The sequence below is a fragment of the Ictidomys tridecemlineatus genome, unplaced genomic scaffold (genome assembly GCF_052094955.1).
Source record: "Ictidomys tridecemlineatus isolate mIctTri1 unplaced genomic scaffold, mIctTri1.hap1 Scaffold_90, whole genome shotgun sequence".
Classification (NCBI taxonomy): Eukaryota; Metazoa; Chordata; class Mammalia; order Rodentia; family Sciuridae; genus Ictidomys; species Ictidomys tridecemlineatus.
In genome coordinates, this window is record NW_027526137.1 from 368,761 (window position 1) to 387,686 (window position 18,926).

At 32.1% G+C, this 18,926-nt stretch overlaps 1 protein-coding gene across 2 annotated transcripts in view; it reads right to left on the reverse strand.

Annotated features, from left to right (window-relative positions):
* Positions 1-18,926, reverse strand: part of LOC144364693 (endothelin-converting enzyme 1-like) — a 94,581-nt gene that overhangs the window by 74,480 nt on the left and 1,175 nt on the right. The window lies entirely within an intron of this gene.

Below are 18,926 nucleotides of genomic sequence, written 5' to 3' on the forward strand. Positions count from 1 at the left end.
AGTAAACTGATATTCAAAAAATTAAACAATTAAAAGAATTAAAATTAGATTTTTAAATGATTAATATTTGTATACACATAAATTGTATTGACTACAGTGTTACAAAAGCCAATAAGTTATGCATAACATCATTCATGTTCATAGATTTATATGTTTTGTCATATAAATCTATAACAAAACTGCTAAAAGCAAGAAGGGTTTGTGGAGGCTCCAACATACACCACACACCTGGTTGCACATACAAAAAAATTGTGGAGAGAATACAATGCTGGCACAGACAACATTCCCTGACCCTGCCTGGTAAGAAACACAAAGCACAGCTTGAATACCACTCAATTTGTTTAATGTGAGCTGACAGGAAACAACAGGTTTTAGATGGGACACACATAAGCCGTGGAAAGAATCTTCAACTCAAGTACCAGGCTAGAAGGAACTTTTGGCTTCTTCTCCCCCATGTATTTTAACTTCTATTATTAATTTTATTTCTCATTTTTGTTTACAGCTGTTTTCTTCTACACCTTAATTGGATTTATGTATTTTTCTCCTTTGTTTGAAATTTTTCTTTGTTCTTTCCTCCCTGTCTCTCCTTCTTCACTATTATTGTTTTATTAATTTTACCTTTATCAACTTTTAACATTTTAATCAATTCTATATTATTTTTTACACTTCCCTATTGTTTCTTTTACTTGGTTTTTACTGTGTTTTATGTTGTTGTTACTGTTATTTGTTTTCTTCTAAGTTATTCTGAGAATTCATGTTTGGCAACTCAAGTACCTGGCAGGTATTTTGCCACTAAGCTACACCACCACGCCTGTTGAGAGAAACCACAACCTACTCTAGGAAAAACTTAGTCTCATTCAAACCATGGCAAATGAATGTATGAGAAAACCAGAATAATCTGGCAGGGTTACAAGAATCTAAAGTCCCTCTCCTGGACATTCAGTATAATAACAGCACCCATAAATAACAACTCTTTTGGATACCACACCTCTTATATAGGAACTTCAAACTTCTTCAGACATTTTTAAAAATCTGAATATCTAATGAACTAGATGATAAGTATAGAGAAAGAGGACCTTCAAAGGATCTTGCTTCCCTTAAGTCATTCTCATAGAACCTTTTAGACTGCACACTGTGGATAAGACTAGGGGAGTAATCAGAGTGTACATCTCTAATACTTCACTGTCAACATCACACCTGCATGAACTACTCTAAACGGATCCTACTCTCCTGAAACCTACAAAAAAATCAAGCCTGAGTCTCTATCAAGGTACAACTGTGTCAAAATCCACTAAACACAGAGAAATCACAAAGAAATTATACCACCAAGTCCATTTGGAGCTAAGTGCAACATTCCAATACAAACTAATACTCGTCAGCACATCATCAAAAAAAAGTCTGTTTACTAAAAGACCCTCACATCATGATGGAAGAGATATGCTTCCCAACAAATGCAAAAATTTTAACAGAGAAATACAAGAAATAAGAAAACAATAAAACATGGTTCCTCTAAAAGCTCCTGACTATCTAGAAAGTGATTCCAAAGATAAAAAAGGGGATGAAAAGCCAAAGAATCAACTTTTAAAAAGAATCAACTAATTGAAAGATGATAAAATAAATAGTTGAATGAATAAAGAAAAACAATGCAAGAAATGAAAAAGCCCTTCAATAAGAGAGAGATTCTGAAAAAGAACCAAACAAATCTTGGAAACGAAAAGCTCAGTAAGTCAAATAAAAATCTCAGTAGATAGCCTCACCAACAGTTTAGTTCAAGTGGAAAAAATATCACCAAAGCTTGAAGACAAGATTGATGAAGTATCACAATGCAACAGCAATAAAAAGAAAAAAAAATAAATATACAAGACGTTTGGGACATCATTAAAAGATCAAACATATCAGAAGAGACAATGGAGATGAGTTACAATGCAAAGGTACACAAAACTTATTCAGTAAAATAAAAGCAGACAATTCCCTAAATATTGGGAAAGAAATAGATATCCAGCTATAGAAGATTTAGAATCCCAAAGAGACATCTTAAGAAAAAAATAAAACCTCTGTATGACAAATAGTTAATCTGCCAAAAATACAGAACAAAGAAAGAGTATTAAAAGCTGCAAGAGAAAAATGCTAAGTCATATATAAATTATGGCAGATATAAAAGAGTAACAGATTTCACAGCAGAAATTCTACAGGCCAGGAGGGCATGGAATTATGTATTTTAATCCTGAAAAGAAAATAAATGCAGACTGGACAACTATATCCAGCAAAGTTTTCCTTCAGAATCAAAGGAAAAATAAAAACTTTCCAAGTATAAACTAAAGAAATTAATGATCACTCCAGCAGCATTACAGAAGATACTTAAAGGAATCCTAAATCCAGAAAAGAAAGATAAAAGCAATCATGAGAACACAGTGAAGAATTAACCTCACTAGAAGATAAGCAAATAAGAACTACGATAAAATCAACATTAATGACTAAGATGAATAAGGGAAAAACAAATAAATGTAGAATCTTCAAAGTAATCCAAGGAACAACAACAAAATCACAGGAACTTTCAAAAATAACCTTGAATATCAATGATCTTAACTCTCCAATGAAAAGATGCAGACTGGATGCCTGATTTTTAAAATAGACCCAGTAATATGATGCTTGTAAAAAAAAAAAAAAAAGTAACCTTACTAGGAAAGACTAACTTCACTGAAAGTGAAAAGATGGAAAATGATGTTCGAAGAAGATGGAATGAAAAAAGCAAGAGGAGTACTTATATTCATATGTGATGAAACAGAATACAGCCAAACTTGGTAAAGAGACAAAGAAGGTCATTTCATATTAATAAAGTTAATAATCCATTAATTAGGAAGATATAATGGTTGCAAATCTATGTGCAATGAACATAAGAGCATCCTATTTTACATTAAAAAGCCATTACTGCACATAATGGGAGATAGAAGTCCCAAGAATATTGATGGGTGATTTTAATACCCTACTCTCACCAAAAGACAACTAATCAATAAAGACAAAAAAAAATCAACAAAGAAACATCAGAGTTAAACTGAACTTACAAACATCTATAAAATAATCAACACAATTCCAACAGAATACACATTGTTTTCATCAAAAGATGAAAGGTTTCCCCAAAGTAAAACATATTTTAGGCTACAGAACAAGTCTTAACAAATTCGAAGCTGGGAGCAGTGCATAGATGTGTACTACCAGCTACTTGGGAGGCTGTGGCAGGATTGGGAGTTTTAGGACTGCCTGGACAACACATAAAGAAATACAACAAAATACAACAAAAGATCTGGGGACACAGCTAAGGGGTAGAGTATTCCTGGGTTTGATCCTCAGGATCAGAGGGAAAATTTTCTTTTTAAAAAAATTGAAATATTTTCTTGCACCTTATCAAATCATAATGGAATGAAATTGTTAACACACAGCAAGAAAAACTATAGAAATTATACAACACACAGAAAGAGAATAAACTTTGAATGAAGAGTGGTCACAGAAGAAAATAGGAGGGGCATCAGTTTCTCATCTGGTGGAAATTTTTAAATTCCTAGAATAAAATGAAAATGAAAACACAACGTTATCAGAATCTATGATTCAGGAAAAGAAGTTAATAGAGGAAAGTCTACAATGCACAGAGAAACCTCTAATAACCTAATGATGCATCTCAACGTCTCAGAGAAACAAGGTGGGAGGGAAAACACTCCAAAATCCATAGAAGGAAAGAAGTGATGAAGATCAGAGCAGAAATAAATTAAATAGAGGCCAAGAGAACAATACGAAAGATCAATGAATAAAAAAAGAGTTGATTCTATAAAAGATAAAAAAACTGAAAAATCCTTAGCAAAATAATGAAAGAAAAGAGAGAAAGGACCCAAATAAATAAAATTATTAGTGAAAAAGGAGAAATTACAACAAAGAAGTTGTAAAACAAATTACAGGGCTTCGGATGTGGCTCAAGTGGTAGCGCGCTAGCCTGGCATGCATGCGGCCCGGGTTCAATCCTCAGCACCACATACAAACAAAAATGTTGTGTCCGCCGAAAACTAAAAGATAAATATTAAAAAATTCTCTCTCTCTCTCTCTCTCTCTCTCTCTCTCTCTCAAAAAAAAAAAAACAAATTACAACATCACTGAAGTCAATACTGATTATTATGAATTATTATTTAAATTATGTTATTAAACTGGAAAATCTAGAAAGACAAATTTCTAAACACACATAACACTCAAAATTGAACCAGGAGAATATTTTAAAAATTAAAAAGATCAGCAACAAGCAATGAGATTGAAGTCTCTCAACAAAGAAAAGCCAAGGACCAGACAGATTTACTGCTGTATTTTATTAGACTTTTAAAGAAGAACTAATACCAACACTGCTCAAATATTACATATAAAAGGGAAGAAACCCTTCCAAACTCATTCCACAATGCCAAACTTATTCTACAAGGTAGTGTTAACCTGCTACTGAAACCTCATAAGCACACAACTAAAAAAGAAAATTATAAACTAACATCCTTGATAAACACAGATGAAAATATGCTAGCTAAAATCACTTGCAAATAGAATTCAGTAACACATTAAAAAGGTCATACACCATGATCAATTTGGCTTTATTTCAGGAATTCAAGTATTTAATATATAACATATATATTATATATACATGTATATATAACACATATATATACAACATATATAAATCAATAAACATAATACAGAACATAAAGAGAATAAAATAAACAAACAGAATCAAGGATAAAATCTGCATAATTGTCTCAATGGATGCAACAAAAACCGTTGATAAAATTCAACATCCCTTCATGACAAAAGGCCCTGAAAAAATTAGGTACAGAAAGATCATACTTTAACATAAAAGGCTATATTGACAAACCCATAACTGACATCATATGAAATGGGGAAAAACTGAAAGCATTTCCTATAAAATCAGGACCAAAAAAATAAAGGGTGTTCACTCTCATACTTTAATTCAATATAGTAATTAAGATTTTAGTAAAATAAATCAAATAAAAGACAAAAATAAAAGAAATACAAATAGGAAAAAGAGGAAGCCAAATTATGTTTGCATAATATAATTCTAAGAATATCCCAAAAACTAAACCCAAAGACTTTCAATTTATAAAAATATTCAGCAAAGTATTAAGATAGAAAATCAACTTGGGGCTGGGATCATGGCTCAATGGTAGAGTGCTTGCCTCACATGTGTGAGGTACTGGGTTCTATTCTCAGCACCATATATAAGTAAATGAATAAAATAAAGGTCCATCAACAACTAAAAAAAATTTTTTTTAAAAAGGAAATCAACTTACAAAAGTCAGTACCTGTTCTATAAACAATAATGAACTCACTGAGGAAAAAAATCAGGAAAACAATCCCATTTACAATACCCTCACAAAGGAAAAAAAAATGAGGCTAACCCTAGATGATGAAAATACCTGTGCATAGGGACTGGGAGAATTAAATACTGTTAAAATAGTCATTACTAAATGCAATCTAAAGATTCAGTGCAATTTTCACCAAAATGTCAACAACATTCTTCACAGAACTAGAAAAAAGCAAGCCTAAACTTCATTTGGAAATACAAAAAATGCTGAATAGCCAAAGCAATACATAGCAAAGTGAGCAATGCTGGATGCATCATAATATTAGATTTCAAAATATACTATATAGCCACAGTAACAAAAACAGTGTAATCTTGGAGGAAAAAAAAATGGCATACAAACCCAAAAAACCAAAGGTTAAATGTTTTCTCTGATAAGTAGATGCTGATCAATATAAGGGGGAGTGTGTGGGGAAGTATGAAGAAACTTCAGATTGTGTAGAAGGGAGTTGGAGGAGGGGTTGTGGAGATGAAGGATGGTGGAACTAGATTAACCTACAAACGTGTATTAGTACATTACCAGCGTAACTCTGCACCACGTACAGCCAGAGGAAGGAGACATTGTGCTCCATTTGTGTACAATGTGTTAAAATCCATTCTACTATCATGTACAACTAATTAGAACAAAGTAAAAAAAAATTTAAAAAGATTATACTCTCCCTGAGGATTAAAAAAATAAAACAACTGCTATAAACAAGTGGAACAAAATAAAGGACCTGGAAATAAACCCACACCTCTCCATCCATCTAATTCTTGACATAGTGCCAAAACACATGTTGGAGGGGTAGAAAAAGCATCTTCAATTAATGGTGTCTGGAAAACTGGGTATCTACATGCAGAAGACTAAAATTGGATACTCATCTCTCCCAGTAACAAACTTTTAGCACCAAAACCACAAATAACCCAAATCAATAAATGGGCAAGAGAACTGAACAGACACTTCTCAAAATAAGAAATATAAATTGTCAACAAACAAATGACTAGCACCAAAATCAAGTCAAAATGGATGAAAACTTTTAATGTAAAACATGGAAGTTTAAAGGGGGAAACACTTTTATGATACTGGCCCAGGAAATGACCTCCAATAGTTTGGGAAATAAAAGCAAGAATTGACAAGTGGAATCGCATCAAATTAAAAAGCTCCTGCGAGAGGAAGGAAAACAATCAACAGAGTAAAAAGACAACCATACAATGGGAGAAAATCTTTGACAGTTACTCATCTAACAGAGGATTAGTATTCAGAATAAAGAATCCAAAAATAAATTAACAAAAGTAATCTAATCAATAAACCATAAGTGATCTATAGACACTTGCCAAATACAAGTGAACAGTAAATATATGAAAAAATGCTCAGTACTGTTAGTCAACAAGCAAATATAAGATAAAACTGCACTGCAATTACATCTCCCCAATCTCCCAGTCCTTGGGTCAGAATGGACATGATAAATAAAGTAACAAATGTTGGTGAGAATGTAAAGAGAATCCTTAGACACTGTTGGTAGGCATGTATGTACAGTCATTATGGAAAACAGTACTGATATTCCTCAAAAAATGAAAAGTAGAATTAGAATATGATCCAGCTATAATACTCCTTTGTACATACCTGAAGAAAATAAAATCAGCCTACAGATGATAGCATATATACCCATGGTTATTGTGGCAATATTCATAATAGCCAAGATGTTGAGTCAGCCTAGGTGCTAATCAACAGATGAATGATTTTTTTTAAAATATGGTCTATATACACAATGGAGATTCATTCAGTCAAAAAAGAATGAAATGATATTATTTGCAGGAAAATGTATGAAAGTGGAGAACAATCATCTTAAGCAAAATAAGGCAGACCCAAATAAAAGTACAAGTACTCTTTTATATGAGAAAACTAATTTTTTAGAAAGTAGACCCTGAAGTAGAAAGGAGCTATAGAGAAGGAGAATGAGACAAGGAGGAGGGAAAGAAACAGGAGAGCAAGACAAGGTAGTAGGGCTGGTGGATGATATGATTTAAGCATGATATACACATGTATGAAAATGTCATATTGAAACCCATTAATTGGCACAATTAATATACATTATTATTTTTCAAAAAAAGAATACATAAAGTAAGTAACTTCAAAAATATCTTACAAAAATTTTTAGAATCAAAGTCATGGCAAAAACAATCTGGAACCATATGGAAATGAAGTTGAAGGATCTTGAACCCAAACTAATGAACTCTTTTTAGTTTTCAACTATTTGAATTTGCCTTTCCATGACTGCTTTCAAAAATAGTGCAAAAAGTTTTCATCAGTCACTTTTGTGAGTAAGCAGAAATCTTATTCTATAGCCAGTCTAAATCGGAAAAACAAATGGAATTCTTTAATTCAGTATAACAATTAATTAGTATTTCTGCATTAATCTAAAAATACATGTAATAATGTCAGTAGATTTTTATCCTGAGATTGAGTATAATTTAGGTGCACGGTTTATGTAGTGTACCCCTAGAAATGAAAAAAACCACAGTTTATAAAATGTATTTGCTGCTAATTTTTATTAAGATACAGTATAGTGGCACATGCCTAAAATCCAAGAAACTCAGAGGTTGAGGCAAGAAGATCTCAATTTGAGGCCAGCCACAGTAAATTAGCCAGACGCCTCAAAATAGAAAATGAAAGGGTTGGGAATGTTGCTTAGTGGAAAAGTGTTTCCAGGTTCATTCTTTAGTACCCCAGTCCCCAAAGAGATACATAGTGAACATTTTGTTGTTTTTCCATTCATTTCTCCCTGGACTTTGAAAAACAAGGCACTAATTCACTTCAGAGTCCCAAAACCTATATAAAAATATATCATTTTCTCAAGAGTTTTTACCTTTCAGAATTATTCAAATACACATTAATATATTTTAAACATTCTGACCATTTTAAATTTAATACCTTTGGTAGTCAACCTCCAAGATGATTTCCTAGCCAATAAACCCCAACTTTTGTTATTCAGGGCCTAATGCACTCCTATTAACAATGGGCTGAATTTAGTAAACCTTATCTAACAAATAGAATAAGGAGGCAGTGACTGTGTGTAACTTGGAAACCAGATCATAGAAGTAGCCTGGTATCACTCCTTTTGTTTTTTTACAGTTCTTGGGGAAGTCACAATATAAATATACTCAGGGCAGTATGCAGAGGCAAATGACATGTAAATAAGTGTAGAGTGTCCTCCTATACTAGACAAGAATTAAGTAACAGCAGCCCTGGCCTACAACTTTTTAAGAGAAATGGTAGGGCAGATTCCCCCTACCTAAGCTGCTCACAAATTCTGGAATCACAGAAACAGAGATAATAAAGGATTAGTTTTATGTTTTAAATTATTCCACATTTTATTTTACTTTAATTTTTTTGGTACTGAGGAATAACCAGGGTACTTTGTCAATGAGTTACATCCCCACCCCTTTTTATTTTCAATTTTGACACAGAGTCTCACCAATCAATCCTTTTGCCCCAGCCTCTTGAGTCCTTGGGATTACATGTGTGTGCCACCACATCTGGCTCATTAATGCTATTTAAAAAGTACTGTGGTTGTCTGTTAAACAGAACAACTATTAGAGACTTCTCAGAAGTTTCAATATTAATTTCCAGAGAAATCCATATTTTAAAGAATTATAAATTTTCTTTTAAATACTAAAAGGTAAGGGGTTATAGTAACACCATAATAGCAAGGATATTTTCATGAATGGCTCAGGAATTATACTCCTAGGAATTTAGTATTCAGAAATGCAAACACACTGATGAAAAGAAAAGACTTGTAAATGAAAAGGCATTGCAAATTTATACAAATTAAGTCTCTTCCATCACAGAAAATATATGTATAGAGATCCAATAGAAGAATTAAGTTATGGGGTACTACTACTAAGCAATAAAAAGAAATTAATGCCCAAAGTCATTAATCTACACACTTAAAATGTGTAAATTTTAATGTCTTGGTAAACTGTTTTTTTTTAATTCTAAGAAAAAGGACAGTGCTAATTTTATGATTTCAGTAATAACTATAAATGTCACTGTTAAGATAATTCAATTGTAAATAATGCTTAACTCTTATTTTCATGACTACTATGGCAGTCATCACATATAGTTTTAACTATATTTTGAATAAACTAGTTATATCTGTTCATAAAGGGAGGACTATCTTCCTCCATTAATTTGTGTAATAAAACAAGAAGGAACAAAATGCTAACTAGTACTGAAAGCACTATGAAAAGACAACCTCAAGCTTAACACCTTTGAAGGTGATTGATGACTCATAAAATAAAAACATAACTTTGAAAAGAAACAAAAACTGAATACTGAATTTTTTGTTTAAGAGGAAAATCCTTGTGCTGCTACAATGACTATTCCAAAAATAAGTCTATTTACTTACTTTCAAACTATTCATTCTTTTCCAGCTGGATCCTGTGACTCTACTAAAACTGTTTCCTAATGCCAGTCATCTCTTAGTTGATATACCAAATAGTCCTGCTTTCATAGTAGTACTCTTTTCTATTTAAAGCATTTGTTCATTATATTGATTTTTATAGCATCATACTCTTCCACTGTATTCTGTGAACATCTGTAAAAGAAATGTATGGCAGAGACCACCACTTACTAATCTTTTCATTCCTTCAGTTATTTGAAAAACAGCTATCATCTTTTACTCTTCTCTCTTAATATTAAGCTCTCTTTGAGAAGGTTCAAAAAAAAAAAAAAAACAAGTGCTGTGATTCAGGACTAGTACTCAAAGAGCTAATCTCACTTGACTAAACATTTTTGGCCTCAAAGGTACACATTTTCTAATAGAAGTTTATCATAAGATTATGGATAAAGACAAAGATGTGAAATTATATACATTCACAGAAATAAATATTTGAAAATAAGGAGTGGGAAAGAGCATCATCTTCCATTCTCTTAAACACTAACAAGCTATCTATGAGAATGCTGAAAAAATAAATTACCAACATACATAATTTACATAAAAACAAAAAAGGCTGTTTGAACAGGCAGTCTTGACAAGATAATATTTCCAATAAGATAGAGAATTGTGAAATTGCCATTTCTAACAAATAATCCCAGAATTAGAAGTAATAATAGAAAGATACTATCAAATACTTAAGAATTTAAATTTTGTTAAACTGCTGTGTAAAAAGCATAACTTGGTAAAACCTCTGTGGTATGCAATTTTAGAAATGTCTATCAAAATTTCAAAATTTACATACTCTTTGATCCTGAGATTATATTTATGGCAAAGCATCCATAAATGTGCAAAATAAAGAATGTAAAAGGTTATTCCTTGAGTATTATTTGTAATAGAAAAAAAAGAATAAAAAACTCAAATGTCCATAAATATCAAATTAAATAAAAGAAGTAGTAATAGAAAAAATAACGATGGTGGTGGTAGCAGCAACTTGGGGCTTACTCACTCCTAAGAAGCACTTCATCTTAACACATTTAACCTTTACAACAATCCTATGAAGAATTGCTATTATTTTTCCAGTTTTACAGATCATAAAACTCAGGCATGTAAAAGTTTAGTAACTTGCAAGAGTTATTTGTCAGTAGCTCATCTGTTGTCTCTGTGCAGACAGACTGGCTATAACTAACCACTATTCTTTATTGACTGTGAAACGCAATGGAATCCAAGGAGCTGTCAAAATACAATCAAGTTTGACTATTCTAGAAAGATCTGTAGGATACAAGTCACACACATTAAAGGAGTGATATTGATACATGTCTGTGCACCATTAAAAATTTTCTGAAAGATACACAAGTATCTGCCAAAACTGGTTGCTGGAAACAACAAAGTGTAGTTGAGGCTCAGGGATGAAGGACAACATCCCACTGCATATCCTTTGCATTTAAAAAAAATGAACTATGCGAACATATTACTCAAACAAATTAATGCATAAAGCCATTTCAAAGAAATGTTAAAAACAAATCTGACTATCAGACAGTTCTTAAACCTTGATTAAGGGTGCTAGGTGCAGTGGTGCATACCTATAACGCCAGCTCAGAAGGCTGAAGCAGGAGGATCAAAAATTTGAAATTTGAAGTCAGTCTCAGCAACTTAGTGAGCACCTAAGCAACTGAGAGAGATCTTGTCTCAAAAAATCAAAAGGCTAGGGATATTGCTTAGTGACAAAGCATCCTTGGATTCAATCCCCACTTTCAAAGGGGAAAAACAAAAACCTTGCATATGGGGCATTTTTGTAGTCACTATCAACATGCCCTCATTAGTGGGCAGGGGTAAGAATGTTTAAAACAAGTTTGCCAGAAATGCAGAATTGTGCGTTTACTTACATGGTATCACAGGACACAAAAGATAAAATTGAAAGCAATATGAAAATAGGGCTGGAAAACATTGGCTTGCATAATTATCGATTATGGACAATTAAAAGAGACTGCAATTATGGGTATAGTAAACACAACATAGAGCAGAATCCTCAAGAGTGGTTTAGAATCTTTGGAATGACTCAAAGTAGGGTTTAATTCTTTCTTCCACCAGTTACTAAGACATATTACAATGGAAAAGTTTATTGATCTCCAGAATTTACAAATTTCTAATCTTTATTTTTATTTCATTTTAAATTTCTTGCTATTTATTCTAAACAAGAATCTCTGCACTCAGTCATGTGTTCAGTGTGTGGTGCTGGTGGTGGGGGATCCATCCCAGGGCCTCTTGAATGAAAGGCTGGCAATCTACCACTAAGTTACATCCTCAACTTGACATTTTAAGTGGTGATGGTACCACTGCACAGCAGAGGTGCTACTGTAATTCCTAATGCCTAGAATAGTACTTAACATACAGGAGGAATTAAAAAAAATATTTGTTAAAGAAACAAGAATAAGACAATTAAATGAGATAATAAATATAAAGTATCTTACATTATGCCTACAGCACATAAGGTTTTCAGTTAGTATTAGGTTCCCCTCCTTTGGTCACTCATTTTTACCTTTGATCTTAGCCAAAAGGTCCAGAAACAAGAGGCTATTTATTTTTTGATAAATTATTCTGTCAATTATGGAATCAAGCTAAAAGCTCTAGTTTCTAACTAGAGCTCTACTAGAAGCCAAATTTCTATATATGAACTTTCCCAGGTTAATACTGTTTGGAGAATGAGACCTAGTTCTTTCTCTATTTTCCTATTTCTTCATACTTATTTATTTATAAATCCTGAAACAGGCAAAGTTATTTCCAACAGTTTTTCTACCATCCAGACCTATAGCTTCCAGAATAGAGACCAGGTCCAACAATAACTACCCTTGTCCAAACACTTATTATCTATCACAGGGATAAGTTAAGTTAATGAAGAAGTAATTTTCAAGCCAAGAAGGAACCAGCAAAATGCACCCCCATGTCCCAACAAAAATGAACTACATGGTGCAGAAAACTGTCTTACCCTATCCTCCTTACTCAATTTTATTCTCCCTTTCCCCTATTTTGCAATGTTAGTCTGAAGTAAAAATAGGTACAGGTAGAAGTAGAAGCTGCAGAACATAACTCAGCAGCAAAACTACTTGTTCAAAATATCAAAATATAACAACCTCTTAGGTTTATGGCTTTTATGATATAACAAATTTACCAAAACCTGGGTATGGTTGAAATATGCTAACACTGCCTAGCACAAAAAGTCTTGTGAATAGTAGATACATTTCAAATAACCATTCCATGTATGAATCAACTTTTTATTTTAAAGCTTTAAATACAGAATTTTCATAAGTGAAATCTAATGTAGTATGTTACCAAAGATAACCTAAGAATATGAGAAGACATCTCCTCTTTTTTCAGCCTCCTTTTTTGTTTCATTTTTACTTTACTTCATCTTGTAAAAAAACAGATTATAATTTAAAATAAGATGCAGAAATATTGTAAATAAATATGGATGAATTGCCAGAGTAAATCTTGGTTAGGAAATGATAAGGGCCAAGACTACTAAAATTTAGGATTCACTAAAAGAAACAAATGCTTACAAAAAATGCAGGACTTTAGTGATCTAGTAATTCAGTGTCTATATAAATCTTTCTTAAGATCTGAGAATGAGCTGGGGGAATGTTAGAGAAAAGGAATACACTTTGACTACCTTCCAATGAGCATTTCAATTATAAATATCTTGAGATACATGTAATCTGTCTGGGTAGTACATGAAAAAATTGGGGGATTATCTCACAAATTATTATACAAAGAATATTTTTGAAAACTTGCAAATTCATTAGAATGCCTTAAAAACAGAGAGCGTTGTGATTATATCTACAGTGATAAGCCTGTCTCTAGATGGCAGCCTGCACTTTGTATCAATCCCTGGAAAACAAACAAATATATTCTCCCTTTGTAAAAGATAAGCAAAACATAAAACTAAACACTCAAAAAAGATAAATCACATATTAGCACATAGTATGTATTTACTAGTCTTTCAAGACTGATAGGGTCATTCCGTCCACACCAAGAACAGATAACTTTAGTAAATATAAGGATATCAAATTTTGGAATGTGGTTTACCCACACTAACATAGTTCATGGCCAAAACAGAACATTGTCCTAGATCTATTCCTTTCAAAGATACTCGAAGATTCACCAAACCTTCAACCTGCATTATTAAATATCCTCATCTTCAAAACTAATGCTATTCATATAGGACAAGAATCAGAAGAAATGATAGTGAGGAAAAGAAAATATTTTTAAAATGTCTGCTATCTCAGCTCTATTACTAATACTATTCTGATTAAAGACAGCAGGGCACATTGATTCCTAAGTACCTATTTTAGAGAAAGCTCCAAATTTGGGGACCTTTCTTAAAATTCTTAAAAGAATTTGACAATTCAGAAAGATAATAAATAGGCATAAAAGGAAAGTATTAACTCAAGAATTTTAGTTGTACAAAACTGACAGCAGAAATAAAATGGCCACAGCTTGTAGAGAAGGCTAATATCATTCATAACATGGTATGGAAACATAAAGTCAGGAAAACAAAGAAAAGGCTGAACTTTTCCTTCTAATAAATGAAATCATGAGTAAAATGATATGAGATAAATTGAGAGCCAAGTTTCATTTCTAAGCTGGAATAAAAAAGACACAGACAAAAACTTGCCTATAATGCTACAGAGAATAAATTAATTAAAAAAAACAAATGTCTATTTATGAAGTATCCTGTTTATTAAATAATACTGTATATTTGACTTGTTACACAATTTAAGATGTAAATATTTGAGATTAAGATATTTTGATAGTGCCCCCCTCATCCCCAATTGCAAACAGATAACCGAGTACTATTCCTTCAACCTGTGCTTCAAAGCTCTTGTCAACAGGGCTGAAGTTGTAGCTCAGTGGGAGAGTGCTTGCCTAGCAGAAGTGAGGCACTGGGTTCGAACCTCAGCAACACATAAACAAATAAACAAACAAACATACATACATATATACATAAATGTATTGTGTTCATCTATATATTAAAAAAAATTAAAAAGTTCTATGAACAGAGGTCCCAAATTACATCAAGTATACTTCTTAAAAGCTTCTCACACAATTTTTTTCATGTGGCGCTAAAATTTTCTTAACTCATCTTTTACCTAGAATACCTTATTGTACTTTGTCCAACATTTATGTATGTGATTAATGAGAAAAACATTAACTGGATGCATTTGTTAATATTTTAGTCTCAGGGAATTTTCTTTCAACCACCAAATTTTCATAATATATTTTTTTAAAAAATATACTTCCTATTTTATAATAGTTTTAAGTTGAAAGAAAAGTGACAGAGTACAGAGTTCTCATATACATCAATCACATCCAGGTGCCCTTTCTGCTATTATCTAACATCATTATGGTATATTTGTCACAAATAATGAGCCAATATTGATAAAGCTAATAACAACTAAAATTTATACTTTATTTGTATTTCCTTGGTTTTTACCTAATTTCAATTTTTCTGTTCTAGGATCCCATCCAAAATATCACAAAAGGTGATACTTTTGAAGTCTACCTATACTGTATAAGCTCCTATACATTGTGATATTTTCTCAGACTTGAAAACATTTATTTTTATTGAAAAATCAAACAAAATTTTAAGTGTGCAAAACAATAGGGTTAACCATAGGCATAAAGTTGTACACCAGATCCTTAAAATTTACTCATTTTGTATTCTTGAACGTTTATATGCATTGTTAAGCAACCAACTACCCATTTTCTCTTTATCTCTGTCCTTGATAAACATCATTCTGCTCTCTGCTTCTATGAGATACATAACTCATATAACTGGAATTGTGCAATATTTGTCCTTCTATATTATTTCACTTGGCATAATGTCATCCACTGCCATTCATGCTGTTACATATTGCAGAATTTCCTTCTTTTTTAAGGCTTAGTATTATTCCATGGTTTACATTTACCCATTCATCCTTGAACGGACACTTGCTACTATATATACCCTAGTTATAGTGAATAATATTGCAATGAACCTGGGGATATAGATATCAAGGTATTGATTTCATTTTTAACTTTTAAAGTAATTTCTATTCTATTTTCCATTTTTACTCCCATCGATATGTAGAGTTCTAATATCTCCATATCCTTGCCAATACATGTCTTTCATTTTTTTTTTAAATTTTTTGTGGAACTGGGGATGGAACCCAGAAGCCCGCTATCACTAAATTACACCCCAGATTATTTTATTTTTTGAGACAGGATCTCACTAAGTTGCCAAAACTGATCTCAAGTTTGCAATATTCCAGTCTCAGTTTTCCAAGTAGCTGGGATCACAAGTGTGTGGTTGGCTGTCTTTAGTTTTATTTGTTTACTAGTAAGATTCAGCAACAGATGTGAGGATGATATTTTATTGTGGTTTTGATTTACATTCCCTAATCACTAGTGATGAAAAGCATCTTTTCATATTTCTATGAAAAGCATTTGTGTGGTCTTTAAAGAAATTATTATTTGAGTCCATTACCCATTTTGTAATTAGGTTATTGGTTTTTCTGTTACTATGATAAAGGAGTCCCTTACATACTTTGGAATATCAGCCCAGAATGATATATGGTTTCCAAATATTAGCTTCCATCGGATAGGCTCCCTTTTCACTCTGTTGATTGTTGCCTTTTCTATATAAGCTTTTGAGTTTATATTTCACTGCTAAGAATGATGTCATGAAGATTTCCCTGTTTTCCTATAGTTTTAGTCTTGTGTCCTATATGTAAGCATTTAATTTTTTTTCAGTGAATTTTTATATATGATGTAAGATTAAGGTTCCAATTTCATTTGTTTGCTTATAGATAATTTTCACAACACCATGTCGTTTCCCCACTGTGCATCCTTGACACTTGTTGAAGATTACATCACCACCTATGGGTGGATTTATTTCTGAGCTATTCTGTCCTTTATGCCAATGCTATTCTGACTTACTTAGTGTGATTTTGTATTTTATTGTTGTTTGGATAGGAGGTGTGAAAACTGAATCCAAAGTTTCATGGCAGAATGTACTCTACAATTAAGTTAAACCTTTAGCTCTTGTAATAATATTACGAAATTGGGAAGGGTGGTGCCTACAGATTTGTTCTTCTTTCTCAAGATTAATTTGAATAATCAACATCTTTTATGATTCCATTACTTGTTTTTTCCATTTCTGTAAAATAAAAAAAAATTACATTGGGATTTTGATAGGATTTGCATCAAATCTGTAGATCACTTTGGGAACCATAGAGATTTCAACAATATTAAGTCTTCTAATCCATAAATATAGAATATATTTATGTTTTCTCCAATACATAAATACAGGATACCTTTACATTTTGTTTGTGTTGTCTTGAATTTCTCTCATCAATGTTTTACAATTTCAGTGAATAAGTCTTTTACTTTCTGGGTTTACTGCTATATACTTTATTCTTTTTCATGCTACTGCAAATGGAACTGCTTTCCTAACTTCCTGTTAGCATATAGAAAGACAACTAATTCCTACATGTTGATTTTGTATCTGGCTACTTTGGCAATCTCATTTATCAACTCTCTAACAGTTTTCTGCACAGTCATTTTAATTTTTTTATATATTTATGATATTTTTTGGTGGTGCTGGGGATTGAACCAAGGCTGAGCTATATTCCCACCCCATTATAGTTTTCTATACATAAACTCATGTCATTTTCAATCAGGAACAATTTTACTTCCTCTTTTCTGACATAGATGCCTTTTATTTCTTTTTTCTTGCCTAACTGCTCTGGAAAGGTTTTCCAGTACTATGTAGAAGTATGGAATGGTGAGCATTCCCAACTTATTCTTGATTTTAAAGAACACACACTTAGTTTCTCATTATTGAGTATAATGTGAGCTGTGAGCTTTTTCTATATGGCTAATTACTTTGAAGTAATTTATTTCTATTCCTGGTTTATTTTGTTTTCTTTAATGTGACTGCTGTTGAATTTTTTCATTTTCCCTTCAAATACTGAGATGATGTAATTTCAATCTTTTTTTCGATTACTGGAGTGTGTGCCACATAATTTTTATACGCTAAATCATCTTTGTATCTCATGGATAAATTCTACATGACTGTGATGGTATGACTGCATTAATATGCTGCTAAAGTTGGTCTGTTAGTCTTTTGTTGAGAATTACTTTGCACAGTCATCAGAGATACTGGCCTGTAGGTTTTTTTTCCCCCTGATATCTTTGTCTGGCTTTGATATCAGGTTAATATTGCCCTCATAAAAATCAGTTTGGAAGTGTTTCAGCTTTTTCAAATCTTTGGAGGAGATTGAGAAAAAGAATTGGTATTAATTATTCTTTAAATACTTGGTGGACATCATCAGTGCAGCCATTTGGTGCTGGACTTTTCTTTCTTTATTACTGAATTAATTTAGGTCTGTTCAGATTTTCTTTCTTCATAACTCAGTTTTGTTAGATGGCACAGTTTGAGAAATTTATTCATTATTCTACGATATCCAATTCTTTGGAGATTTGGGTGTATGATTATTTATAGTAGTCTCTTATGATTGTTTCTGTTTCTGAGGTATCCATTTTAATGTCTCTTCTTTCATTTATGATTTTACTTCAGACTTGTTTTTTGATGATACAAAAGTTTTAAAAATAAGAGGTTATGCATTTTATTCAATATCCTCTAACTTGTTTTCTTTGATGTTTTACTCATTGTTAGATAGGGTTTATGTTCTATTTGTTTTGTTGCTGTTGCAGTTTGGTAGAGTGGATGACCAAAAGGAAAAATTGTGGTGTTTATCATATCAAATCAAAGATCACCATAACTAAACAGTTCTGATTATTAATTTTAATTAATCTTAATCATGCAGGTGAGGTGATGTTTGTCAATTTTCTTTACTATATAGTGACGCTTCTCCCTTTCTTCCTTATTGTGTTCCTTAAAAAGATACTATGGACAGCCATACTTAAGGGGTGGGGAGTTATGTTGCATTTCCTCAAAGTTTATATAGATATCTACATTAATTGCAACTGATGCTTTCAAGTAGTCCCAAGAAAATCTAAATCCATGAATGGAATTACAAAAAAGATAAACATGCAAATGACGCCACAAA